The sequence below is a fragment of the Mandrillus leucophaeus genome, unplaced genomic scaffold (assembly GCF_000951045.1).
Source record: "Mandrillus leucophaeus isolate KB7577 unplaced genomic scaffold, Mleu.le_1.0 Scaffold271, whole genome shotgun sequence".
Taxonomy (NCBI): Eukaryota; Metazoa; Chordata; class Mammalia; order Primates; family Cercopithecidae; genus Mandrillus; species Mandrillus leucophaeus.
In genome coordinates, this window is record NW_012102821.1 from 1,633,949 (window position 1) to 1,659,922 (window position 25,974).

The following is a 25,974-nucleotide window of genomic DNA, read 5'->3' on the forward strand; positions in this document are numbered from 1 at the left end:
TAGATAGTTTTAGGGTTTTTTTCCTCAGGAAGACAATAGTCATCACATGTTAGAAAGGTTTTAGACTTTAGCAAGATTTGCCAGAAAGAACAGAACTTTTAAGCACCAAGATAAGAACAGAAAGATCTTAACTAGGGAAAGTTTCCACTGAACTTTGCTTTGCAGGAATTTTACAAATCTGAACTATAGAACTAGTTCTATACAAGGTGGAGTAAGATCAATGTCTATTCCTTATTCAAAGAAAGAAATAATGCAGAATGTTCACTGTACATAGGATTTATCCAGAGTGGCTGTATTCTTTCTCTAAATTAATTGATCAATCAACATATCACATTTTTTTTCCATTTTTGATGAACCTTGGCAATGAGATTATTTTCCAGCCATTCACTTTGAATTGTTTTTATTATGATAAAAGTCCATGAATTGTATGTATTATGATAAAAGTCATATTAAGTAAGAACAATTAAGTCTTCACCTACAGCAATAAATTTTAGTTTGTCTTAAATCTAACTCATGTGGGATTTTTTTTTTTTAATAAAAAATAAAATCTGCTGCTTTGAAAGCTGTTCTTGAAATATCTGCTCCTAACTTTGGTGAGAAAAACCCATATTCTCAGGGCCTATGAAGTTCACCCCACATTCTGCCAGTGAGCAAAGGCCGCAGGCTGTGCACATGCTGTGGGGAACAGGGGACAAAAATCACTTCTTTCCAATCTCTAAGATTTTGATCTCACCCATAGGACTTGGTCTTCTCTAAATATTTTCATTTAAGCAGTTGAAACTCAGAAAATCTGGAGAATATATTAAACATTTCCAACCTTTATATTACCCGCTTATTTCACTCTAATTGTGGTAAATGCAGACTTCATCTAAACATGATTCAACGCATAAAACATTTACAATATTCCTTTGCCTTTTTTTTCATATGGTGAGTAGGATATAATCCTTTGCTTTTGCTTGAAAGATTTCTATACGAAATGGTTTTCTTTTTTTTTTTTTTGAAGAATCTTCATTCTCCTCACCATTAATTTCAAATGTTTCAGTATTTTATTCCCCCTTCAAATAGCAAAATAATCCTATCTATTTAATACATTAAGATTTGTGGTCAGGCACACTGGTTCACGCTTGCAGTTCCAGCACTTTGGGAGGCTGAGGTGGGAGACTCAACTGAGGTCAGGAGTTCAAAACCAGCCTGGCCAGCATGGTAAACCCCACCTCTACTAAAAACACAAAAATTAGTGGGGCATGGTGGCAGGTGCCTGTAATCCCAGCTACTCAGGAGGCTGAAGCAGGAGAATTGCTTGAACCCAGGAGTGGGCAACAAGAGTGAAACGCCATCTCAAAAAAATAAAATAAAAAATAAAGAAAAGAAGGAAAAAAATAATGTAAGTTATTTTTATTCCAAAGCAGTACTTATTTTTCATATAATGCTGCTCTGTATCTAGTTATGTTATACTATTCATTTGATACAGCATTTGCCATATGAAACATCATACACTTATCCAAAGACAGGAGGGTCAATGGAGGATGACCCGTCACCTAAGTTGGGAATGGTATTCTCTTCTTATGGATTCCAAAAAGGAAAAATAAAAGCATGGACAGCAGAAATAAAGAACAATAGCAATACGAGAGAGAAAACATTGGTGGAAGAGATAATTTCAGCTTAGGCCTTTAGTGCCTTACAAACAAAAAGATGTATGAACTGCTGCAGAAGACAAATATTATATTTTCCTGACTTGCCTCTACCTGGAACTTCTGCAAATCTGGGCTCCCAAGGGTAAGTCTCTCTTCTCCCTCCTCCAAACAGAGCAGCTGCAACTCTGAGTGGTAAACAAAGGCAATGGCAGGGTTCACAGTGTAGGGGGTAAAATGAGAATATCAGTTTGGGGGAGGCAAGTTTGTGGCACACCTCACCAAGTGAGATCTTGTACCAGCAAGGTTGTTTGATTGTCGTGAATTCACCCCCACACTATTGGCATTGGCCAGATTATCTCAAACGTTTCCTCAGAGGTTGAGCCTCTATCGCTCACTGATGAACCAGCGACTCCTGGTTAAGAAGGCACTAACTTTATGTTCCCCTTCATTAAAATGATGATGATTCTGACCAGATTTCTCTGAGGTGCTTTTGTTTCACACTGATGGATCAAAACTCTTTCCTCCCTTTAATATCAGGTCTTGGAGCAGCTGCAGAAAAAAAGACTGGCTTAAAGAAAAGGACTGCCTGGACTGGTAAACGATAGGGTGGCTGTCAAGGTTGTGGGCAAAAAGGAAACGGTCAGGTCAGTTTGTGCAGAGATTGGCTAAAAAGTTGTGTGTTTAAGTCAAAACAAGGGCGCAGACCCCAGGAGATGAGCACGATCAAGTTTCCTGACCAAGAATCATGGGCAGGCCCAGGAAATGGAGAATCTTGGCTCTCCACTGGGGAACTCAAGGACAGTGGTGCTAGCACAGTGGGTTGGGTAAGCAGAGTTAGTAGCTCTGGAACTCAGGCCCAGAGACAGACTAACAGGAATGAAGGCCAACCTGTTTCAATTTTCTATTGCCATGTAAAAGTAACCACAAACATAGAGGCTTAAAGTAACACCCTTTATTTATTATCTCACAGTTTCTGCAGAGCAAAAGTACAGACTCAGTGTCAGGGTCTCACAAGACCGAATGAGAGATGTTGGCCAGGCTGCGTTCCTTTCTGGGACTCTGGCTTTTCTTTCTAGATCATGTGGTTGTTGGCAAAATTCAGTTCCTTATAGCTGCAGGTCCCTACTTTTTTTGAGCCACCAGCCGGGATGAGGTTCAGGTCCTAGAGGTTTCCTGCTGTTTTTTGCTCTGGGGCCTTCTCTGTAACAGGGAATTATGTTCCTTCAAGGCCAATAGGACAACATCTGTTGCAGCTTTGACTCTCTCTAACATCTTCTATCTCTAACATGTGGTGGGATTCAGAGGAACATCCTAGAATTCTGCCTACCACATGGGCTTAAATAAATGAATGTGTGAATAATGGCCAAATGAATGTGTGAATGAATAAACCTGCAAGGTTGGAGGATGAAGATGAAGAAAGAGGCAAACACACAGATGGGAAAAAAAAAAGAAAGAAAAAAATTCGATCAACTAATAAAGGTGAAGAATGCGAACAGAGAGAATTACTGAATAGAGAAGGAGATCCCTACAGAGGAGACACACAAAGCTGCACAGACTTCTAGAAACAACAGTTGTAACTGCTGACCAGGCCCAGAGAGCCTTCCCTGTGCAGGGTAGGATATTTTTTTTGTAAATAGTTGTCTAAGAGCACCCAATTTTTAGCAAGCACGAAGAAAAGGAACAAAAGACAGCTGTTATCAAGTACAAAGCACTGTTCCCACAGTACTTTGGAGATATCTCGAAACCTCCACTAATATTTAATATCCTGAAATCTACATGCTTCATTATAAAGAGTTTCCATTAGATTTTGTTGCTGTTGTTATTTTGCAATATTTTCAGATCTTAAATGAACATACACATCGAAATAACCACACCCTATCCTTCTGACCTCCCTGTTTCTGTTAATATTACTTCATTCTCCATGACTCCCACACATGGACTTTCCAAGGTGACTTATTCATTCATCCCTCTCTCTAAAGCTAACGTATCTGGCCAGGCACGGTGGCTCAAGCCTGTAATCCCAGCACTTTGGGAGGCCGAGGCGGGTGGATCACGAGGTCAGGAGATCAAGACCATCCTGGCTAACATGGTGAAACAAAAATACAAAAAAAAACTAGCCGGGCGTCATGGTGGGCACCTGTGATCCCAGCTACTTGGAGGCTGAGGCAGGAGAATGGCGTGAACCTGGGAGGCAGAGTTTGCAGTGAGCCAAGATCACGCCACTGCACTGCAGCCTGGGCGATACAGCAAGACTCCGTCTCAAAAAAAAAAAAAAAAAAAAACTAACGTATCTGGATTTGGGTACCATTTTACAATGCCTCACCAACCCAAGGCCACTTCCATCTCATAATATAATGTTGTGCAAATAAGGAAAAGGCATCTTTTCCCTAAGGAGCACAGTTTGGGGTGCAGACAACTGGCTGGTTTTCAGCAACCATCCCCGCTCAGTAGAGCCATACCTTGCCTGATGAAGGTATAACGGAGTATATCATTGCTTTTTCAGTTGGAAGGCTGTATTCGTCTCTTAACCACTCTCTGCTTCTTTCTCATATCACAGCCATTCATCCTATCTGCTGCTGCTGTGGCTCATCATCCTAAAGTGCATCTCTGTTCAAGTGAACTCATGCCTGAAACCTCTGCTAGCTGTTCTTGGCTACTACCCACAACAAATGATGCTTATTAATCTTGCACTCAAGGCTTCCACTCCAGCTGACAACTCCAGGTTCAATTTCACTATACCTCTACAAATACAATGCCCTGAAAAACTTTCCTGGACATGAATTGGTTTTTCACTCAGTAGCTTCACTGGTCAGACTCTCAGGAATGCTTCAATGCCCTTCTGGAAAGCCACCTAGTCCTTTATGTTTTGCTCTCCTCTCGCCTCTTTCATCTTCTATCATGGCATCAAGGTTAGACTTCTGATACTTACTTCATAACAACTTTATTGCGGCCATAATTTCCTCTTCTTCTGAGACATTTATCAACCCAATGCCATTACCACTGTAATTATACTGTGAGCAGAGGGACTGCCACAATCATTGCTTTCTCTTTTTATTGTTTAATCATTACAAATTTATTTCTTAATGGTGGTAAAAAACATGTAATGTAAAATTTAGCATCTCAGCCATGTTGAAGTGTACAGAATAGTGGCATTAAGTGTATTCACACTGTTGTGTGACAGATCCCTAAAATTTTTTCAGCTTGCAAAACCAAAATATTGTACCTCTTAAACAGCAACTCTTCATTTCCTTCTCCCCCTAAACTGAGATAAGCCCCATTCCAATGTTTCTGTGAATCCGAATGCTTTACATAACTTACATAAGTAAAATTATACATTATCTGTCATTTTCTAACTGGCCTATTTCACTTGGGATAATATCTCCAAGGCTCAGCTATGTTGTAGCATGCAAGAGAGTGACCTTACTTTTTAAGACTGGGTGATATTCCAAGGATATATATATATATACCTCATTTTGCTTATCCATTCATCCACTCATGGACTTTGAGCTGCTTTCACGTTTTAGCTTTTGTGAATAATGCTACTAGGAAGATGGATGCACAAATATCTCTTTGAGACCTTGCTTTCAACTTTTCTTAGTATACACTAGCACCCAGGTTTCCACTTTCTCAGTTTCTCCACATCTTTGTCAACACTTGATTTTTGTTATTATTAGATAACCAAAGTAGCCATCCTAATAGGTGTGAGATGATATCTCATATGGTTTTGGTTGTATTTCTCTAATGGTCAGTGATGTTGAGTATCTTTTCCTATGTTTCTTTACCATTTCCATGTCACTGGAGAAATATATATCTATTTAAGTCATTTGTCAATTTTTAAATTGGGTTGGTTTTTGTTGTTGAATTGTAGAAATTCTTCACATATCCTGGATATTACTCTAACCCTTTATCAGATATAGAGTTTGCAGATGTTTTTCCCATTATGTAAGTTACCTTTTCACTCTGTTGACTGTGCCTTTTGATGCACAGAAATTTAAACATTTAATGTAGTCTCATTTGTTTATTTTTGCTTTTATTGCCTATGCTTCGGGTGTCATCTTCAATAATTGATTGCCATGTCCAACGTTATGATGCTTTTCCCTTATGTTTGCATCTAGGAATTTTATTGTTGTTGTTCTTATGTTTATGGCTTTAATTCATTTTGAGTTAATCTTTTTATAAGGAGAAATATATAGGCCCAACTTTATTCTTTGCATGTGAATATCCAGTTTTCCCACCCCCATTTTGTTATGGAGACTGTTGTTCCCTTTTGGGTGATTTTGACACTGTTATCTAAGACTACTTAATCAGACACATAAGGGAGTATTTCTGGGCAGTCTATTCTATTCCACTGGTCTATTGTCTGTCTTTATGCTGGGAGCACACTGTTTTGACTACTGTAGTTTTGTAATATATTTTGAAATCACTAAGTATAAGAACTTAGCTTTTTTCCCAAAATAGTTTTGGCTATTTGGAATCTCTTAAGTCTCCATATGACTTTTGGTATTTTTTTTTTTATTTCTGCAAAAAACAAGTCATTTTTTTCCTAGGAATTACATAGAATCTGTAGATCATTGTGAGTAGTGTTGGCAAATTAACAATATATTTTTCTTTTTTTGTTATTTTATTTTCTTATTTTTCTTTTTTATTTTTACTTTATGCTCCAGAATACATGTGCAAAATATGCAGATTTGTTACATAGGTATACGTGTGCCATGGTGGTTTGCTGCACCTCTCAACCCATCACCTAGGGTTTAAGCCTCAAATGCATTAGGTATTTGTCGTAATGTTCTCCTGCTCCTTGTCCCCCACCCCCAGACAGGCCCTGGTGTGTGTTGGTCCCCTCCCTGTGTCCATGAGTTCTCATTGTTCAACTCTCACTTTTAAGTGAGAACATGCAGTGTTTGGTTTTCTGTTCCTGTGTTAGTTTGCTGGGAATGATGGCTTCCAGCTCCCTCTTATGAGTGAGAACATGCAGTGTTTGGTTTTCTGTTCCTGTGTTAGTTTGCTGAGGATGATGGCCTCCAGCTTCATCCATGTCGCAAAGGACATGATCTCATTCTTTATTATGGCTGCATGCAGTATTCCATGGTATATATGTATTACATTTTCTTTATCCAGTATATCATTGATAGACATTTGGGTTGGTTCCATGTCTTTGCTATTGTAAATAGTGCTGTAATAGACATACATGTGCAAGTGTCTTTATAGTAGAATGGTTTATATTCTTTTGTGTATATACCCAGTAACAGGATTGCTGGGGCAAATGGCATTTCTGGTTCTAGATCCTTGAGGAATTGCCATACTATCTTCCACAGTGGTTGAACTAGTTTACATTCTCACCAACTGTAAAAGTGTTCCTATTTCTCCACAGCCTTGTCAACATCTATTGTTTACTGACTTTTTAATAATTGCCATTCTGACTGGCGTGAGATGGTATCTCATTGTGGTTTTGATTTGCATTTCTCTAATGATCAGTGATGATGAGTTTCTTTTCATGTATTTGTTGGCCACATAAATGTCTTCTTTGGAGAAGTGTTTGTTCATAACCTTTGCCCACTTTTTGATGGGGTTTTTTTTCTTGTAAATTTGTTTAAGTTTCTTATAGATTCTGGATATTAGACCTTTGTCAGATGGGTAGATTGCAAAAGTTTTCTCCCATTCCATAGGTTGCCAGTTCACTCTGATGATAGTTTTTTAGTTGTGCAGAAGCTCTTTAGTTTAATTAGATCTCATTCATCAATTTTGGATTTTGTTGCCATTGCTTTTGGCATTTTTATAATGAAGTCTTTGCCCATGCATATGTCCTGAATGGTATTGCCTAGGTTTTCTTTGAGGGTTTTTATGGTTTGGGGTTTTACATTTAAGTCTTTAATCCATCTTGAGTTAATTCTTGTATAAGTTGTAAGGAAGGAGTACAGTTTCAGTTTTCTGCTTATCGCTAGCCAGTTTCCCCGGCACCATTTACTAAATAGGGAATCCTTTCCCCATTGCTTGTTTTTGTCAGGTTTGTCAAAGATCAGATGGTTGTAGATGTGTGGTATTATTTCTGAGGTCTCTGTTCTGTTACATTGGTCTATATATCTGTTTTGGTACTAGTACCATGCTGTTTTGGCTACTGTAGCCTTGTAGTATTGTTTGAATTTAGGTAGCGTGATACCTCTCATTTTGTTCTTTTTGCTTAGGATTGTCTTGGCTATATGAGATCTTTTGTGGTTCCACATGAAATTTAAGTAGTGTTTTCTAATTCTGTGAAGAAAGTCAATGGCATTGAATCTATAAGCTACTTTGGGTGGTATGGCCATTTTCACAATATTGATTCTTCCTATCCATGAGCATGGAATGTTTCTTCATTTGTTTGTGTCCTATCTTATTTCCTTGAGCAGTGGTTTGTAGTTCTTGAAGAAGTCTTTCACGTATCTCATTAGCTGTATTCCTACGTATTTTATTATTTTTGTAGCAATTGTGAATGGGAGTTCATTCATGATTTGGCTCTCTGCTTGTCTGTTGTTGGTACATAGGAATGCTAGTGATTTTTGCACACTGGTTTTGTATCCTGAGACTTTGCTGAAGTTGCATATCAACTTAAGGAGTTTTTGGGCTGAGATGATGGGGTTTTCTAAATACAGAATCATGTCATCTGCAAACAGAGACAATTTGACTTCCTTTCTTCCTATTTGAATACGTTTTATTTCTTTCCCTTCCCTAACTGTCCTGGCCAGAACTTCCAATACTATGTTGAATAGGAATGGTGAGAGAGGACATCCTCATCTTGTGCTGGTTTTCAAAGTGAATGCTTCCAGCTTTTGCCCATTCAGTATAATATTGGTTATGGGTTTGTCATAAATAGCTCTTATTTTTTTGAGATATGTTCCATCAATACCTAGTTTCTTGAGAGTTTTTAACATGAAGGGATGTTGAATTTTATTGAAGGACTTTTCTGCATCTATTGAGATAATCATGTGTTTTCTTTTTCATTAGTTCTGTTTATGTGATGAATTACATTTATTGATTTTATATGTTGAACCAGCCTTGCATCCCAAAGATGAAGCTGACTTGATTGTGGTGGATAAGGTTTTTGATGTACTGCTGGATTTGGTTTGCCAGTATTTTATTGAGGATGTTCTCATCAATGTTCATCAGGGATATTGGCCTAAAGGTATCTTTTTTATGTGTCTCTGCCCAGTTTTGTATCAGGATGATGCTGACCTCATAAAATGAGTTAGGGAGGAGCAGTCCCTCCTTTTCCATTGTTTGGAATAGTTTCAGAAGGAATGGTACCAGCTCCTCTTTTTACCTCTGGTAGAATTTGCCTGCTAATCTGTCTTGTCCCAGGCTTTTTTTGGTTGGTAGGCTATTAATTACTGCTTCATTTTTAGAACTTGTTATTAGTCTACTCAGGGATTTGATTTCTTCCTGGTTTAGTCTCAGGAGGGTGTATGTGTCCAGGAATTTATTCATTTCTTCTATATTTTCCAATTTATTTCCATGGAGGTGTTTATGGTATTCTCTGACAGTCGTTTGTATTTCTGTGGGATCAGTGGTTATATCCCCTTTATCATTTTTTATTGTGTTTATTTGATTCTTCTCTCTTTTCTTCTTTATTAGTCTAGCTAGTGGTCTATTTTATTAAGCTTTTTCAAAAAACCATTTATGATTTTTTCAAAAGGCCATTTATGTTCCTCTCTAAATTGGTTATTTTAGTTAGCAGTTCCTGTAACGTTTTATCGAGGTTCTTAGCTTCTTTGCACTGGGTTAGAACATGCACCTTTAGCTCAGAGGAATTTTTTTATTACCCACCTTCTGAAGCCTACTTCTGCCAATTCATCAATCTCATTCTTCATCCAGTTTTGTGCCTTTGCTGCAGATGTGTTGCAAGTATTTGGAGGAGGAGAAGCATTCTGGCTTTTGGAATTTTCCTCATGTCCGTGGATTTATCTACCTTTAATCTTTGAGGCTGATGATCTTTGGATGGGGTTTTTGCTGGGGGGTCTTTTTTGTTGATGGTTTTATTGTTGTTGCTTTCTGTTTGCTAGTTTTTCTTCTAGCAGTCAGGTCTCTCTTCTATAGGTCTGCTGCAGTTTGCTGGAGTTCCACTCCAGACCCCATTCACCTGGGTATCATCAGTGGAGGCTGTAAAGCAGCAAAGATTGTTGTCTGCTCCTTCCTCCAGAAGCCTCATCCCCAAGGGGCATCAGACTGATGCCAGCTGAAGCTCTTCCATATGAGGTGTCTGTCAACCCATTGGAAGGTCTCTCCCAGTCAGGAGGCATAGAGGTCAGGGACCCATGTGAGGTGGCAGGCTGTCCCTTAGCAGAGCTTGTGTATTGTGCTGGGAGGATTAGCCACCCTCTTCAGAGTCAGCAGGCAGGAAAGATTAAGCCCACTGAAGCTGCCACCACAGCCACTCCTCCCCACAGGTGCTCTGTCCCAGGGAGATGAGAGTTTTACCTGTGAGCCCCTGACTGGGGCTGCTGCATTTCCTGCAGAGATGCCCTGCCCAGTGAGGAGGAATCTAGAGAAGCAGTCTGGCCACACCTGCTTTGCAGTGCTGTGGTGAATTCCGCCCAGTCCAAACATCCCAGTCTCCTTAGCATTGTCAGGGGAAAACCACCTACTAAAGACTCATGAAAAGCAGTTGCCCCTCACCCAACCAAGCTCTATCATCCCAGGTTGACTCCTGACTGCTGTACTAGCAGTGAGAATTTCAAGTCAGTGGTTCTTAGCTTGCTGGGCTCCATGGGAGTGGGACCTGCTGAGCAAGACCACTTGGCTCCCTGGCTTCAGCCCCCTTTCCAGGGCAATGGACGGTTCTCTTGTCTCACTGGAGTTCCAGGTGCTGCAGGAGCACAAAAAAAACTCCTGCAGTTTGATTCTTGCTCAAAGAGCTGCCCAGTTTTATGCTTGACACCCAGGGCCCTGGTGGTGTAGGCTCATGAGGGACTCTCCTGTTTGGTGGATTGCAAAAATCCACAGGAAAAGCCTAGTACCCAGGGCAGGTAGCACCGTCCCTCACTGCTTCCCTTGACTCAGAGAGGGAGGTCCCCTGGCTCCGTGCACTTGCTAGGTAAAGCAATGTCCCACCCTGCTTCTGCTCACTCTCCGTGGGTTGCACCCATTGCCTAACCAGTCCCAATGAGATGAACTGGGTACCTCACTTGGAAATGCAAAAATCACCCACATTCTGCGTTGGTCTCCCTGTGAGCTGCAGACCACAGCTGTTTCTATTCTGCCATCTTGGCCCCTCACTCAGCATATTAACAATTTAAGCCTTGCAATCCAGATACATAAGATGTCTTTTGGTTTAATGGTCTTTAATTTCTTTCAATAATGTTTTACAGTTACAGCATACAAGTCCTTTACTTCCTTGGCTAGGTTTATGTCTAACTATTTTATTCTCTTTGTCACTATTGTAAATGAAATTGTTTTCTTAATTTCCTTCTCAAATTGTTCATTGTTAGTGAATAGAAATGCAACTGATTTTTGCATGTTGATTTTGTATTCTAATATTTTGCTGAATGTATTAGTTTTAAAAGGCTTATGGTGGAATTTTAGGTGTTCTATATGTGAGATCATGTCCTCTATGAATAAGGATAATTTTCCTTCTTTCTTTACAATTTGGAGGATTTTATTTATTTTTCTTGCTCAATTATGCCGGCTAGGGCTTCCAGTACTATATCAAACAGAAGTGGCAGAGTGCCATCCTTCTTTTGTTCTTCATCTTAGAGAAATGGCTTTTAATCTTTCACCATTGAGTATGATGTTAACAGTGGACTTTTCATATATGACATTTATAATGTTGAGGTAGTTTTCTTTAGTTTCTAGTTTTTTGAGAGTTTTTTTTAAATCATGATCACGTGGTTTTGTCCTTCATTCTGTTAATGTAACGTGTTACACTGATTGATTTTCATATGCTGAATCATTCTTGCATTGCAGCAATAAATTCCACTTGGTCATGCTATATAATTCTTTTAATGATTTGTTGAATGTGGTTTGCTAATATTTTGCTGAGGATGTTTGCATCAATATTCATCAGGGATATTGGTCTGCCTTCTTCTTTCCTTATAATAGCTTGGTCTGCCTTTGCATTAAGGCAATGCTGGCTTTACAGAATGAGTTTGGGAGTGTTTCTTTCTCTTCAATTTTTTGAAAAAATTTCAAGAGGATTGACATTTTTTGTTATAGAGACACTTTAAATGTTTTATTTCATAGAATTGTCCAGTAAAGTCACCTGGACTTGGGCTTTTCTTTGTTGGGATGCTTTTGAGTCAATCTCCTCACTCATTATTGGACTGTTTACATTTTCCATTTCTTCATGATCCAGTCTTAGCAGGTTTCATGTTTCTATGAATTTATTCATTTTTGTAGATTACACAATTTGTTGGTGTACAATTGTATTGTCTTATAATCTTATCTATTTATGTGGTATCAGTTATAATGTCCTTTCATTTTTTATTTTACTTACTTGAGTCTTCTCTTTTATTCTTGGTTAACTTAGCTAAGGTTTTGTCAATTTTGCTGATCTCTTTAAAAAAACAACTTTTAGTTTTCATTTTTTCCTATTGTTTTTCTATTCTCTATTTTGTTTATCTTTACTCTAATTTTTATTATATCCTTTCTTCTGCTTGTTTTGGTTTTAGTTTATTCTTCTTTTTCTGTTTCTTTGAGGTATAAATTTAAGTTGTTGATTTGAGGTTTTTCTTTGCCACTAAACTTCTCTCTTAGTATTGCTTTTGCTTGCTTCTGTAAGTTTTGATTTGTTGTGTTTTTGTTTTCATTTGTCTTAAGATATTCTGTAATTTCCCATGTGATTTTTTTTATTTGACTCATTGGCTATTAAAGAGTGCGTTTTCAGTTTTTTTCTGGTATTGATTTCTAGTTTCATTCCATTGTAATGAGAAAAGATACTCTCTTTGATTTTCACCTTTTAAGTTTGTTAAGACTTGTTTTGTGGACTAACATGTGATCTCTGCTGGAAAAAGTTCCATGTGTGCTTGACAAGAATGTTGATTCCTTTGTTGTTGTGCACTGTTCTGTATAAGTCCATCAGGTCCAATTAGTCTATAGTGTTGCTCAAGTACTCCATTTTCTTATTGATCTTCTGTCTGGTTTTCTCATCCATTATTGAAAATAGTATATTGAAGTTGTCTACTATTATGCCACAATTTCTACCTTCAATTTTATTAATGTTTGTATCATGTATTTAGGAGCTCTGGTGTTTAATGCATAAACAGCCACCAAATACCTTCAGGCATAATGGCTCAGATTGTTCTTAACCTAACCAATGTGAAAACAAAAGCAATTAAATTAACTAGATTTTCCTCCTCACTTTCCAAAAAGAGAAGAAAAAGACATCTGTACAGCAGAAATAATTTGTAGAACCAATATTGAGAAGACAAGGATTTATTCAGCTTTTTCCTTTGGAGAATTTGTCAATTCTAAAAAGAGTTTTTAAGAGGTTGAGTGACTAAGTAGTTTCCAGCTGAAAGAGCAACAATTGTAGTTCAAGACCGGGCGTAGTGGCCCACACCCCCAACACTTTGGGAGGTTGAGGCAGGGGGATTCCTTGGGCCCAAGAGTTCAAAACCACCCTGGGCAGCATAGTTATACCTCATTTCTACAAAAAGTCAAAAAATGAGGCTGGAAAATTACTTGAGCCTGGGAGGTTGAGGCTGAAAGGCTGTACTCTAGGAGTATGAGAGAACCAGAAATAAAAAGAAAAAATCCTCTTCCCAGCAAGGACTAGAGCCCACCTTAGTCAACTCAAGTATTAACTGGATTAAGATAATACAGGGTGTCATACTGCATATATACAACCTAAATGTCTACTTAGAGCAAAAGTAAAAACTCTCTAAAGGAAACAAGATCATTCAGAAGCTCCAGTTGCCTCTAGAATTTTCATATACAAAGTCTGGCATTCAATTAAAAAAACACAAGATGGAGCAAAAACAAGAAAACAAGATAATAGAAATCAAGAGGAAAAGCAGACTATAGAAAGATATTCATAAAAATTTAGGCAATGAGATTATCAGAAAAGAGCATAAAATAAAATATGTTCAAGAATATGTTCAAATAATTTTTTAAAAAAACAGGATTAAGCTTTTGGGTAGGTAATGAAAATTATTTTAAAAGATTAAATAAAATTGTTGGACAAAAGAAATTCAGTAATTGAAACTCTTGAATTCAGAATTCATTGGTCAGATTTAAAATCATATTAGACATGCCTCAAGTGTGAAAGTTCTATAATATCTGTAGTTGGGTCCCAGAAAGAAAGGAACAAATGAATGGATCAAAGCAATATATAAGTAATGACTGAGACTGTTCCAAAACTAATATCGAGATGTCAAGCAATGAATTCAAAAATTTTATCAACCCCAAGTAAGTTGCACATACACAGCAACAATCAAAAAGCAAAAGAGCTATACTTACGCATATCCTAGTAAACCTGTGAGAACTAAAGACATTAAAGAAATACAAAAGCAACCAATGAAAAAGACACTGTCCTTTAAAAGAGCAACAATAGGACTCATCTAACTTCTCAACAGAAAACCAGGAAGCCAGAAGAAAATAAAATATCTTCAAGCTGTTGAAAACAATAGCTGCCAATCTAAAATCCTACATCCCATGAAAACAACTCTTAAAATTGAAAATGGAATAAGAACACTTTCAGGCAAGCAAAAAGTAAAATAATTTGTCATCAGCAGACCTGCACTAATGGATGTATTAATGATGAAAATTCAGACAGAAGGAAAATAATCCCAGATGGCAGCTCAGAGATGCAATGAAAATCAACAGAATGGATAAATATCTGTAAAAATCTATATGCATGTTAGAAAATATAAAAAATAGTAACATTGAGGGATTTAAATTATAAAATAATTCAAGTACAGAAATAATAAGTTGGTAGAGGAGAGTAAATGTGATGAAGTTTATCAAGGACCTTGTATTTTCAAAATGTCGTGAAAGTGTATGTGGCAATCCCTGAGTTAACCACTAACATAGTAAAATGATGTATACCTTTTAAGTCAATAGAACTAGAATGGAGAAGAAATGATTAAAATACTTAAATAACCTAAAATAAGGCAAAGAATGAGAGGAAGTATATTGAGCAGGTGAGACAAACGAAGTATATTGAACAGGTGAGACAAACGACATATATAAAGATGGAGGATTTAAAACCAAATGTGTGGGGGCTTTTTGTTTGTTTATTTTATGTTTTCAAAATGATGTACAAAAGGCAGTGCTCGTGTGTCTTTCCCACGTAGAAGGACAGAATCGTGGGTACAGATTCACACTGTGAAATTTTTTTTCCAGAACCACCACAGGAACTTAACAGGAAAACAGAAAGAATCCACAGACACTTTGAAAGAAGCAGTAGGTTGCAGCCTACTCTGTGAGACAGGTGAAAATTTGTCAGTTCCCAGAATGTGAGAGGAGGAAAGTCTGCCTCCAGGTACACATCTCCACTGTGGAATCTGAAAATCCAGTCCAACGGAGAAGGCCGTAACCCTACCCAGAGCTGGAACAGATTTAGGAAGCGGCATGAAATATTAAATTAGAAGCAGCAGCAGGAAGTGCCTTGTAGGTATTCCCAGTCTCCAACATAAACTGAGGAAAGCCATTCCTGACTGTATCTCACAGGGGCCCTCAGGGAAGTTAGCCAGTGAGCTCAGAGAGGGGTTGCAGAGTGAAAGAAGCTCCCAGCTGAACCTTGCAGTATGATCTCAAGTGGGGATGAACTCCCACGACCATTGGGAAAACTTTTCTTTACATTGACTTAGGCGAAGAATTCATGACTAAGACCCCAAAAGCAAATGCAACAAAAAGAAAAATAAATCAGTGGGACCTAATTAAACTAAAAAGCTTCTGCACAGCAAAAGTATAATCAGCAGAGTAAACAAACAACCTACGGAGTAGTAGAAAATATTCACAAACTGCATCTGACAAAGGGCTAGTATTCTGAACTAGAAAAAAGCAAATAATCCTATCAAAAAGTGGGCAAAGGACATGAATAGATATTTCTCAAAAGAAGATACACAAATGACCAATAAACATAAAAAAAAACTCAACATCACTAATTACCAGAGAAATGCAAATTAAAACCATGATGAGATATAACCTTACTCCTGTAAGAATGGCCATAGTTAAAGTAAAAAAAAAAATAGTTGGTGGCATGGATGTGTTGAAAACAGAACATTTTTACCCTGCTGGTGGAAATGTAAATTAGTGCAACTAGTATGGAAAACATTATGGAGATTCCTTTAAGAACCAAAATAGAACTACTGTTGGATCCAGCAGTCATACTACTGGGCATCTCTCCAAAGGAAAAGAAGTCATTATATTAGAAAGACACCTGCACACATGTTTATAACAGCACAATTCACCATTGCAAAGATATGGAACCAACTTAAGTGTCCATCAACCAACAAGTGGATAAAGAAAATGTATATATACACCATAGAATACTATTTAACCATAAAAAGGAACAAAATGTCTTTTACAGCAACTTTGATGGAGATTGAGCCCATTATTCTAAGTAAAGTAACTCAGGAATGGAAAACCAAACATTATATGTTCTCACTTATAAGTAGGAGCTAAGCTATGAGAATGCAAAGGCATGAGAATGAGATAATGGACTTTGGGGACTTAAGGGGAAGGGCTGCAGGGTGAGAGAGAAAAGACTACACATTGGGTACAGTGTACAATGCTCAGGCGATGGGTGTAGTAAAATCTCAGAAATCACCACTGAAGAACTCATCTATGTAACCAAAAACCACCCCCAAAAACTGTTGAAAGAAAAAAATTAAAATTCCAAAAACCCTACAAATGTGTGTTTGGTTGTTCAATTCAAATGGCGTAAACATTCTAATTAGAGGACAAGGATATGAAATATGCATTTGCTTCTGCTTTCATATAAGATGGAAGAGTTCATGGCTGTCTTACAGTCCCAGTGAGAACAACCCATTATGTCATACAACCACATTATTTTGAGAGCTGCTTTCATAAAATTTAGAGGAACGGAAGTTCCAGAGAGAGAAGAAAGTTTCAGAGGTGAGCGGAGGATCTGCTGCTGCCCTTTAGTTGGTTTCTCTTACTGATTCTGAGCAGGGCTAGAGACTGAGACTCTGCACTTGCCCTAACAGGGTTGCTGCAGGAGCTGGAGAAATCAGCCAGCTTTTAGAATTTGTAAAGACACTGGAATGACAAAAGCAGAAGCTTCATGGGCCACTTCCCCACGAGATAACTGATGAAGTCTGAAGCTGTGCAGGCTGGATGGCTAAAAGGCCAAAACTAGAGAAGATTGGACTTTTCTACAACTTCCCAATGCTGAGGAGACAGGGATGTTCCATGGTCAGGGGTCTCTGAGAAAAACTCAGTGAGAATTGAAAACCCTAGAGAGTACCCTCAGGAATCTTTGCAAATTGCTCAAGTAAGAGTTGAACATCGTAAAATGGCACAACTCCGCTTTCTTTTACTCTGTGGTGCCTTGGGAAGGTAAGGACTGGAAGGGGAACAGAAGAATGGTGGAATATTGGTAATATTTTGTCTCTTTATCCAAGTGCTGGTAACACAAGGGTGTTGCATTTACAAAAATTCGTCAAGCTCTACATTATGGTGTGAGCTTTCTTGTGTCAACCTAAAAGGAAGAGACCAACACACAAAATGTGATTCAAAGAGTTTACATGAGCCAAAATAAGGACAGCTGCCTGCAAGACTCAGACCCAGGTAATCTTCAATATAAGCTCTGTCTGGCCTTTGTTACAGGCAGGTTTTTAATGGCAAAAAAAGAGGGAACAGATAATAGGCTGATATATTAATCAAATTATGTTATGAATTATCATTGGTTTAGAGAAATAACATTGATTAGTGATTGACTATACACTGGTAAGCTACAGGGTGTGGGTTACAGCATACAATGAGGCATTATTAGGCTAATTCATAGTTGTGGCACTTGCAAGCCATTTCAAGCGATTAATACCTAGCTCAAAAGGGCAGAATAGAATATGATTGCTGTCTCATTTTCATGCTTCTTTTCTCCTAATATTTTGAAAGGGTTCACATTCCTCACGCAAAAGTTCTTTTTCCTCAGATAAAAGTTATTTTCTTTCCTCACTTGTATGTAAGTTATAGTTCAACCTAAAGAAATAAACAACAGAAAAGCAACGATTGTCAGATCAGGTTTAAAGTCTTTAAAATCACAACCATATACCACTTAAACATACACACACACACACACACACGCACACACACACCACCGAAATATTAGGATATAGAAATGTGAAAGTAAAAGGAAGGAAAAAGAAAGAAAGTTGGTATTGTTACCAGAAAGGAGCTCTCACCTCATTAAGGTCTGGCAGAGTCACCAGAGAAAATACCACCTGAAAAGGGATCTTGTCCCAGACCCCAAGAGCGGGTTCTTGGATCTCACACAGGAAAGAATTTAGGGAAAGTCACAGTATAGTGAAGTTAAGATAGCTTATTAGGACTATTACAGGCTAGGGTATCCTCAGAAAGCAAGAGGAGGTACACCCTTACCTTAAACATTGTGCTTGCTTATATGTGTTGTTAAGAACAGTGTGCTTTATTACAGAGGCTTGTAATCAGTTAGTGACAGACAATTAGTATTGTTATTTTCCTATGTTACTACTGATTTCAGCAAGAATGTATGAGTGTACTATTATATTTAAAGCAAAACCTATTCTTAAACTAAGAATTCTTTTTTTTCTTAAAGAACTGGGACATTTCCATAAATTCTGGGTCTTTTTTTAAGTTAATTAGCATCATTAATTCAGTAACTGAACCGTAAACATCTTGTGATCCAAAGTGTCCAACCCCCTGGGAATGTAACCCAGAAAGTTTGCTTTAATAAGCCTTTATTCAAGATGGACTCACTCTGGTTAGAATGTCTCGAATAGTCTGAATATAATTGATTTAAAACAAAGTAAATACTAAAGCAAAAAGCACTACCAGAGGAAAAGAAGAAAATGTCATAGTTATCAAACAATCAAATCATTAGATAGAAAAAAATTCTAAATTTGTAGACACCCAATTTTGTATCCTTCCAATATACTCAACAAGTATTCAAAAAATGCAAACAAACATACAAATCCACAAGTACAGTGTGAAATTTTAGTATACATCTCTTAGTATATAACAGAACAAATAGAAGGGAGAAAATCAATAACTACATAAAATATTTGAAAGTGTATCATTAATCAACTTGACCTAATTAACATGCTACTAGAGAATACACATTTTTAGCTGAATATGAAACATTTACTGAAATTCATCACGTACTGATCCATAAAGCAAGCTTCACCAAATTTTAAAGGTTTGCATTATACAAAGTCTCTGACTACAGTGAAAATAACAAAATTAATAAGATATTAAAAACAAAAGTTGACAAGAAAATTCCCATGTTTTGAAAAATAAATCACAGAAGTTTTAAATAATTCACAAGTAAAACATTATATTGGAAATTAGAAAATGTTTTTAGGCAAATTATAATGAAAATGGGATATCAAAACTTGATGGATGTAGCTAAATGGATGTAGATAAACGTCTGATAAATGCAAAAACTGGAAAGAGGAAAGGCCACCAATAATTTAATTTATACCTCAGAAAGCTAGCAAAACAAAGCGAAAACAAAACAGAAAAGCACTGTGCATAATAGTTAAAGACAATAGAAGAAAGGAAATGACATAGTTTAAAATGTAACTAAAGAAAAAAGAAAAACACATGTATAATTATGAAAAGCAAAATCAATTATTTGTAGAGTCCAATAAATTAATATAAACCACGGGTAAAGCTGATTAAGAGTCAATGAGAGAATCCAAAGTTACCAATAACAGAAATAAATTCTACAGAGTATCTTCCTTTTGGCTCCTGACATTGATTATGAGAACCTACAGACCTTAGAATATAATAAAATGATATTATAAAGCACTTTATGCTCCTGATTTGGTAAAATTTTACATAAAAAAGACAAATTCTTAAAGTAACACAATTCATCAAAGTCTGAAAGGTACTGTATCTGGTAAAGAAATTGAATATATAATTTAAACATTCCTACACCTAAAACGATAAACCCAAATGGTTTTATTGATGAATCGTATCTAATACTTTAAGGAGGTATCATACCAGACTTACCCAACTCACCTAGACAATAGACACGAGAACTTATTTATCAAATTATTATGAGTTCAACATAAACTCGGTATGAATCCTGTAAAGGATATTGTAATAATGTCAAGAATGTCTATATTCAGGCCAACTTCTCCAATAAATATACGGAAATTATATATATACACACACACACACACACACACAACCCAAATGCCTTCTCTATAAGTTCATTCTCACGTTGCTATAAAGAACTACGTGAGACTGGGTAATTTATAAAGAAAAGAAGTTTGATTGGCTCATGGTTCTGTAGGCTGTACAGAAAGCATGGCTGGGGAGGCCTCAGGAAACTTACAATGATGGTGTAAAGTGAAAGAGAAGCAGGCACATCTTACATGGCTGGAGCAGGAGAAAAGGAGAGAAGGGAGAGGTGCCACACACTTTTAAACAAACAAATCTTGTGAGAATTCACTCACTATCGTGAGAACAGCAAGGGGGATGTCTGCCCCCATGATCCAATCACCTCCCACCAGGTCCCTCCTTCAACACTGGGGATTAAAGTTTGACATGAGATGTGGGCAGGAACACAAATCCAAACCATATCATCTTGTAATATAAACAGGATAATACATTATAATCAAGTTAGATGTATTCCTCAAGTTTAGCTTAGAAATCAATAAAAATGATTCACCATTCACTAACAGGACAAAGGAAGAAAATAATATAATCATTGCAATAAATGCAGAAAAACAATTTTGATACAGAGAAATTTCTCAGTTTCATAAAGGATATACATATGTGCACATATTTGATAAAGGATATATATATACACACATATGTGTATGTATGTGTATATATATTTGATAAAGGATGTGTATATATATGTGTGTGTATATATGTAATATATATGTATACACCCTACGTCACACAATATACTTGATGGTGACATTTGAAATCTTTAACATAATAAATAAGACAAAATCGCCTGCCCTTATAGCATCATCACTACTTTGCACTGGTGATTATAGCTATTGCCATAAGTCAAGAAAAAGAACTGACACAAGGAAAGATGTAACTGTCATTCTTTTGTAGACAAAAAGTCTGTATATACAATAATCCAAAATAATTTATAAGTAAACTATTAGAATTAATGCATAAATTAACTATGAGGGCTGATGCAAGTTCAACAAAGAAACAGTAACTGTTTTAATAAACCACAAATAATCAATTAGAAAATAAAATATTTAAAGATATAATATACAACAGCATGAAAAAGCCTTAAATTCCCAGAAAGAAAACCAATGAAAGCCATATGTAATCTCTAAAGATAAAACTTAAACCTTCTTTAATAAATACATTAAAAGATACCGATATAATCTATGTTCATGGATTGGCAAACTACATATTATAAAAGAATCAGTTCTTCCCAGTTTAGTCTATAGATCCACAACATCCTAATTATAATACCATCCAGGATTTTTTTTTGACAGTAAAATTATAAAATTTAAATGCAAATGGAAGAGTTAAGAACTGTCCCAATTGTGCCATCTTTCTTTTTTTTTTCAGCAAACTTAACTCATCTACTTTATAATCTCCTAAACATAAAATCAACACACACGTGTATATGTACACCACCAAAGATAGAACTATATTCATGGCCACAACATTTATAGTAGCTAAAAGCTGACAACAGTACAACATATTTACTAAAGGTTGTATATTCCTACAATAGGACACTATACAGTATTTAAAATGAACCAACTACTGCCACATGCAACAATATAAATAAATTATACAAACATACTGAGTAAAGTAAGCTATTTGCAAAGAACTTTGCAACAGACTGGATGCTTATGTATCTGTAAAATTAATGTGTTGAAATTCTCATCCCGAAGATGAAAGTATTAGAAAGTAGACCTTCTGGGAAAGTAATTCTCTCATGAGGTCAGATCCCTCATGAAAGGAATTAATACCCTTATAAAAGAGGTCCCAGAGAGCTGCCTCACCCCTTCTACCATGTGAGGACACAGCAAGAAGTCACTTTCTGTAAATTAGAAAGAGATCTCTAACCATCCCCTGTATCTGAAATTGCCTGGATCGTGGACTTCCAGCCTCCAAAACAGTGAGAAATAAATTTCTGCTGTTTATTAGCCACGTAATGTATGGTATTTTGTTATAGCAGCCTGAATGGACTGAGAGAAATATAGCACATAATTCAATTTATAAAAGGCTTAAAACCAGAAGCAAGAAATCTATGGAGTTCAACATCAGGACAGTGGTTATTTTTGGAGATTGTGAATGGGTAAGAATCACGAGGGTTTATGAAGGAACAGCTGGATCCCAGTCATTTTGTTTCTCGACGTGAGTGAGATTATATGAATGTGTTCACTTGCTGATAATTCACCAAGCAAATTCCTCCATAATAAAACATGTTTAAAATAAAAAGTAAATACAATCTAATAGGTTTTGTTGGGGTTGTTCTAATACAGTGAGAAATTCTGACTTGTTTTCTCTTGATAACATAAGCTCAGACGGGTTACTTAACCCCAGATTCCTCTTCTATAAGCTTTCCGTAAGAATTTATTTCTCAAGAATAGACTCAAAGACAAATTTAACGTAAGTAAGTAATTTGAAGATACAGAGAAATAGAAAAACCTGAACACAGGATGTGTTAAGGGACAGAGTGACATAGTTCTACGGGAATAGGGTAGAATATAAAGACCCTTGGTTCATGTCAGTAGTGACACTGAAACTAGCTGCTGTTCTAGCCTAGGAAAATGCGGGGGAAGAGGATGGTTTGAAGCTGAATTCTAAAGCAGTCATACCTGGTTTCAATCTGAGTATCAGCTATTTACATTCTGTGCATTATTATGAGTTTTAAGTAAGATAATATATATGAAATGGTCTAGCAGGTAGTAAATGTTTTTAAATATATATAAAAATAGATTAGTTAAAATGGTCTCATTTCTATTTACCCTTAATTATGATTGACTGATACCATTAGGTTAAATCATGCTCCAATTTCCATGTTCTGTATTTCATTCAAATGAATATTTAAATTGAAAGACAATCTTAAAGCACATTATCTATTCTGAAACCCAGCAGAGGAAATAAAGCTCCTCTAATTAACGAAGGTAAAATGGTTATTAATAATATCCCCCAAAACTCATTATACAAACAGAAATGCTATTTGCTTTAACTGTCTATCAGCTTTGTCATTTCATGCTTGACTAATATTGGAAAAATTCTCTCTAGCTACCTGCCTTATCAAGATTAATGGATATAAAACAGCAAATACCTTCTCATGAAAGTTTTCAAAACTTACTCATCATTCTCAACTCTTAATATTAACCAACTAACCTTTCTTGTCAATACAGAAAATTAAAGTCAGAGATTTGGAACAAAATGTTTTTGGGCCATTGATCATTTATAATGTTTCAATGTGGCCATTCTGATAAATTAATTCATACTTACATTTATCGTCACATCTAGCACACGTTTACTCATAGGTTACATTATTTAAGAGGCAAAATTTTAATTGACTTATTTCAAATAGTCTAGTAAGTATTCTTGTGCAATGCTACTCCAAAGTGTGTTCCGCAGACCAATACCAATTCTTCAAGCGTTTGTTTCTGCTAACTGGGCTCATGTTGCAATAAGTCCAGAATGTAAATCAGCTCCGTCATTGGGCATGCTGTTTACTCATCTGAAATTTGGTTAGTAATGAGATTTTCTTGAAGAAAGCAGTATGTTGTTTACCATTCTGGCCCAAGATCCTTATCTATGCAAGAACCACTATCAAAGACTTCAAGGACTGGCTGCCACTCTGGCAGACATTGTTACATAGAGGAACCCACAGGTAGATTTTCTGTATAAAGAATTCTTCTGTGGGGTGAGTTATGTATTCTCTCTCTGTATATAGAACTTCACATACAGGAATGTATCTGTAATAACTGACATTTTAAAATACATAGTCAACCCTAGTATAGATAATTACAATGTAATATTAAAGATCATAAGTAACATAAGATAGAGCAGGAGAATGTCGATCAGCAAATTTATTGCTTAGATTCCTGCTCTATTATTGTAAAATAACCATATTCTTTATTAAATAAAATCCTGTGACTACCTCTCATAATGTGAAAATACTGATGAAGTAAAAAATATATATATTATTTTATGAACTAGCTCTGGTTGAGCCCTTACAATGTGTCAGGGATTGTGATAAGTGCTTTGCTCAGTTAACTTATTAAATCTTCTGGAGCAAGATTTCTGTGCTCCCATACAGTCAGAAATTCAGGCATATTATTTCTTAATAAGAAACTTAAAGAGTCACATTAAACTTACAATAATTTAGTTCAAATAAAATTAACAGTAAGATATAAACATGGCTCTAATTAATGAATTTCCTAGTAGTTATTCTCTGTTTTATTCCCTAACTTCCATTTAGTTCTGACATTAACACAAAGGAATAGTTTAACTATAATAAATGCAATGCAAGAAAAGGGGTTACCCAATTACCCAAATTTTATTTTATTACTAAAGTTTATTTATGAAGAATAGTGTTACCTGAATTAAGGGAGGATTATATTATGAAAATCAGATTCATCAAAAACAGTTAAGAGAAGAGGATTTAATTTGATATCATAGAAAAAGATGATGCATTTTTGAGTGGCAACAGTTTAGAAATAAGAGGTAGCTGAACTCTTGAACAACTCTTCTAGTTGTTTGGTTTGTGTATGTGAGTGAGTGTCTGTGCACATGGGCACAGCGTGTGTGGGGGCTGGAAATGCAATCACGGTGAGAGTCTAGTGGCTTGAGCAAGGGGGATGTGTGGAAAGAGGATCAAAACAATGAAGAAAGACTGAGACTGAAAGAGTAGGTGAGCATCACTATTGTCTAAAGGGAATAGAGAGAGAAAGAGGAGAATGATAAAAAGAGAAGCGTCGTGACACTAGGGATTCAGCAAGTGAAAGACCATCTGAAATGAAAAAATTATAAGTGACTAGGAAAACATCATCCAAAAAAATGACTCAAAAACTATTTTTTAAAATTATGTTTAGAACAAAAATAACAAAGATGCAGTAGCCTCATTGTTAGAAATGTTAAAGGAAAAACTTTAGAATAATTAAATTTTATAGTGCTTAATTGAGCAAAAAATGATTCATGAATTGGGCAGCCCTCAAAATGATAATTGGTTCAGAGTGACTCCAGGGGCTGTCACACGGTTGGATAACACTTACAGACAGAAAAAGGAAAGTGACCTACAGAAAACTGAAATGAGGTGAAAAAACTGCTCATTGGTTACAATGGGGCATGTGCTTTATTTGAACTGGCTTTGAATAGTTGGCTACCTGTAGTTGGCTGTGATTTGGTTACCGTTTTACAAGAGTAGGTTACAGTTAGTTTATATATCAAGTTACAGTTTAATATGTATGGAGAAATATTTAGGCCAACCTCAAAATATGTATAGAGGCATCTATGGGTCAAACTTAATTTAACAATTTCCTTCTTTTGGTCAATCTGTCAATTTTGAGATATTCACAAAAACTTTAGGTAGTGATGTAACTCTGCCACCATCGTAAATGGTCTTATTTGGTTGCAGTATGAAATTTGCAAGTCTTGTTTGGTCTCAGCTCTGGTTTTGGGAGCTATCTGCTTTCTGAAAGTTTCAGTTTGACTATGTGGCATTTAGCAGAAATGGCTCCATGTCATTTTGGTCTGGTCTGGCGGGACCTAGTGCAGGAGCTCAGTCCAAAACACTGACCACTCATAATTCTGTTTAACAATTCCTATGTGAGAGTATGACCAAAACTTAGGGCATTAGCACTACTCTCAGTTACCATCATTTGGGGCTTCAGATCTCAACATATCATGCATAGGTTACAGTGTCCTCATGATTGTGCATTTCTTTGAGATTTTGTCATTCTAGTCAAAGATCATTTGATATTCTAAGGATGGTTGCATGCAAACACGGAAAACTTTCGAGAGAATAAAAAGCATCAGAAAATCTTCTATTATGGCTTTCAGGAGGATAATAACAAGGGCTTGGAGTATGTTGCTTAGCCAGGGTCTCCATGAACCAAACCCACCAAAATCAAATCCATCAAAGAATAAGCCAAATAAGGAGTCTGCCCTCTTTAACCAAGCAGTCTATTGGTTAATTCCATGAAACTGAGTCTCTACAACACCCAGCGTATTCATCCATATGCAAAAAGTG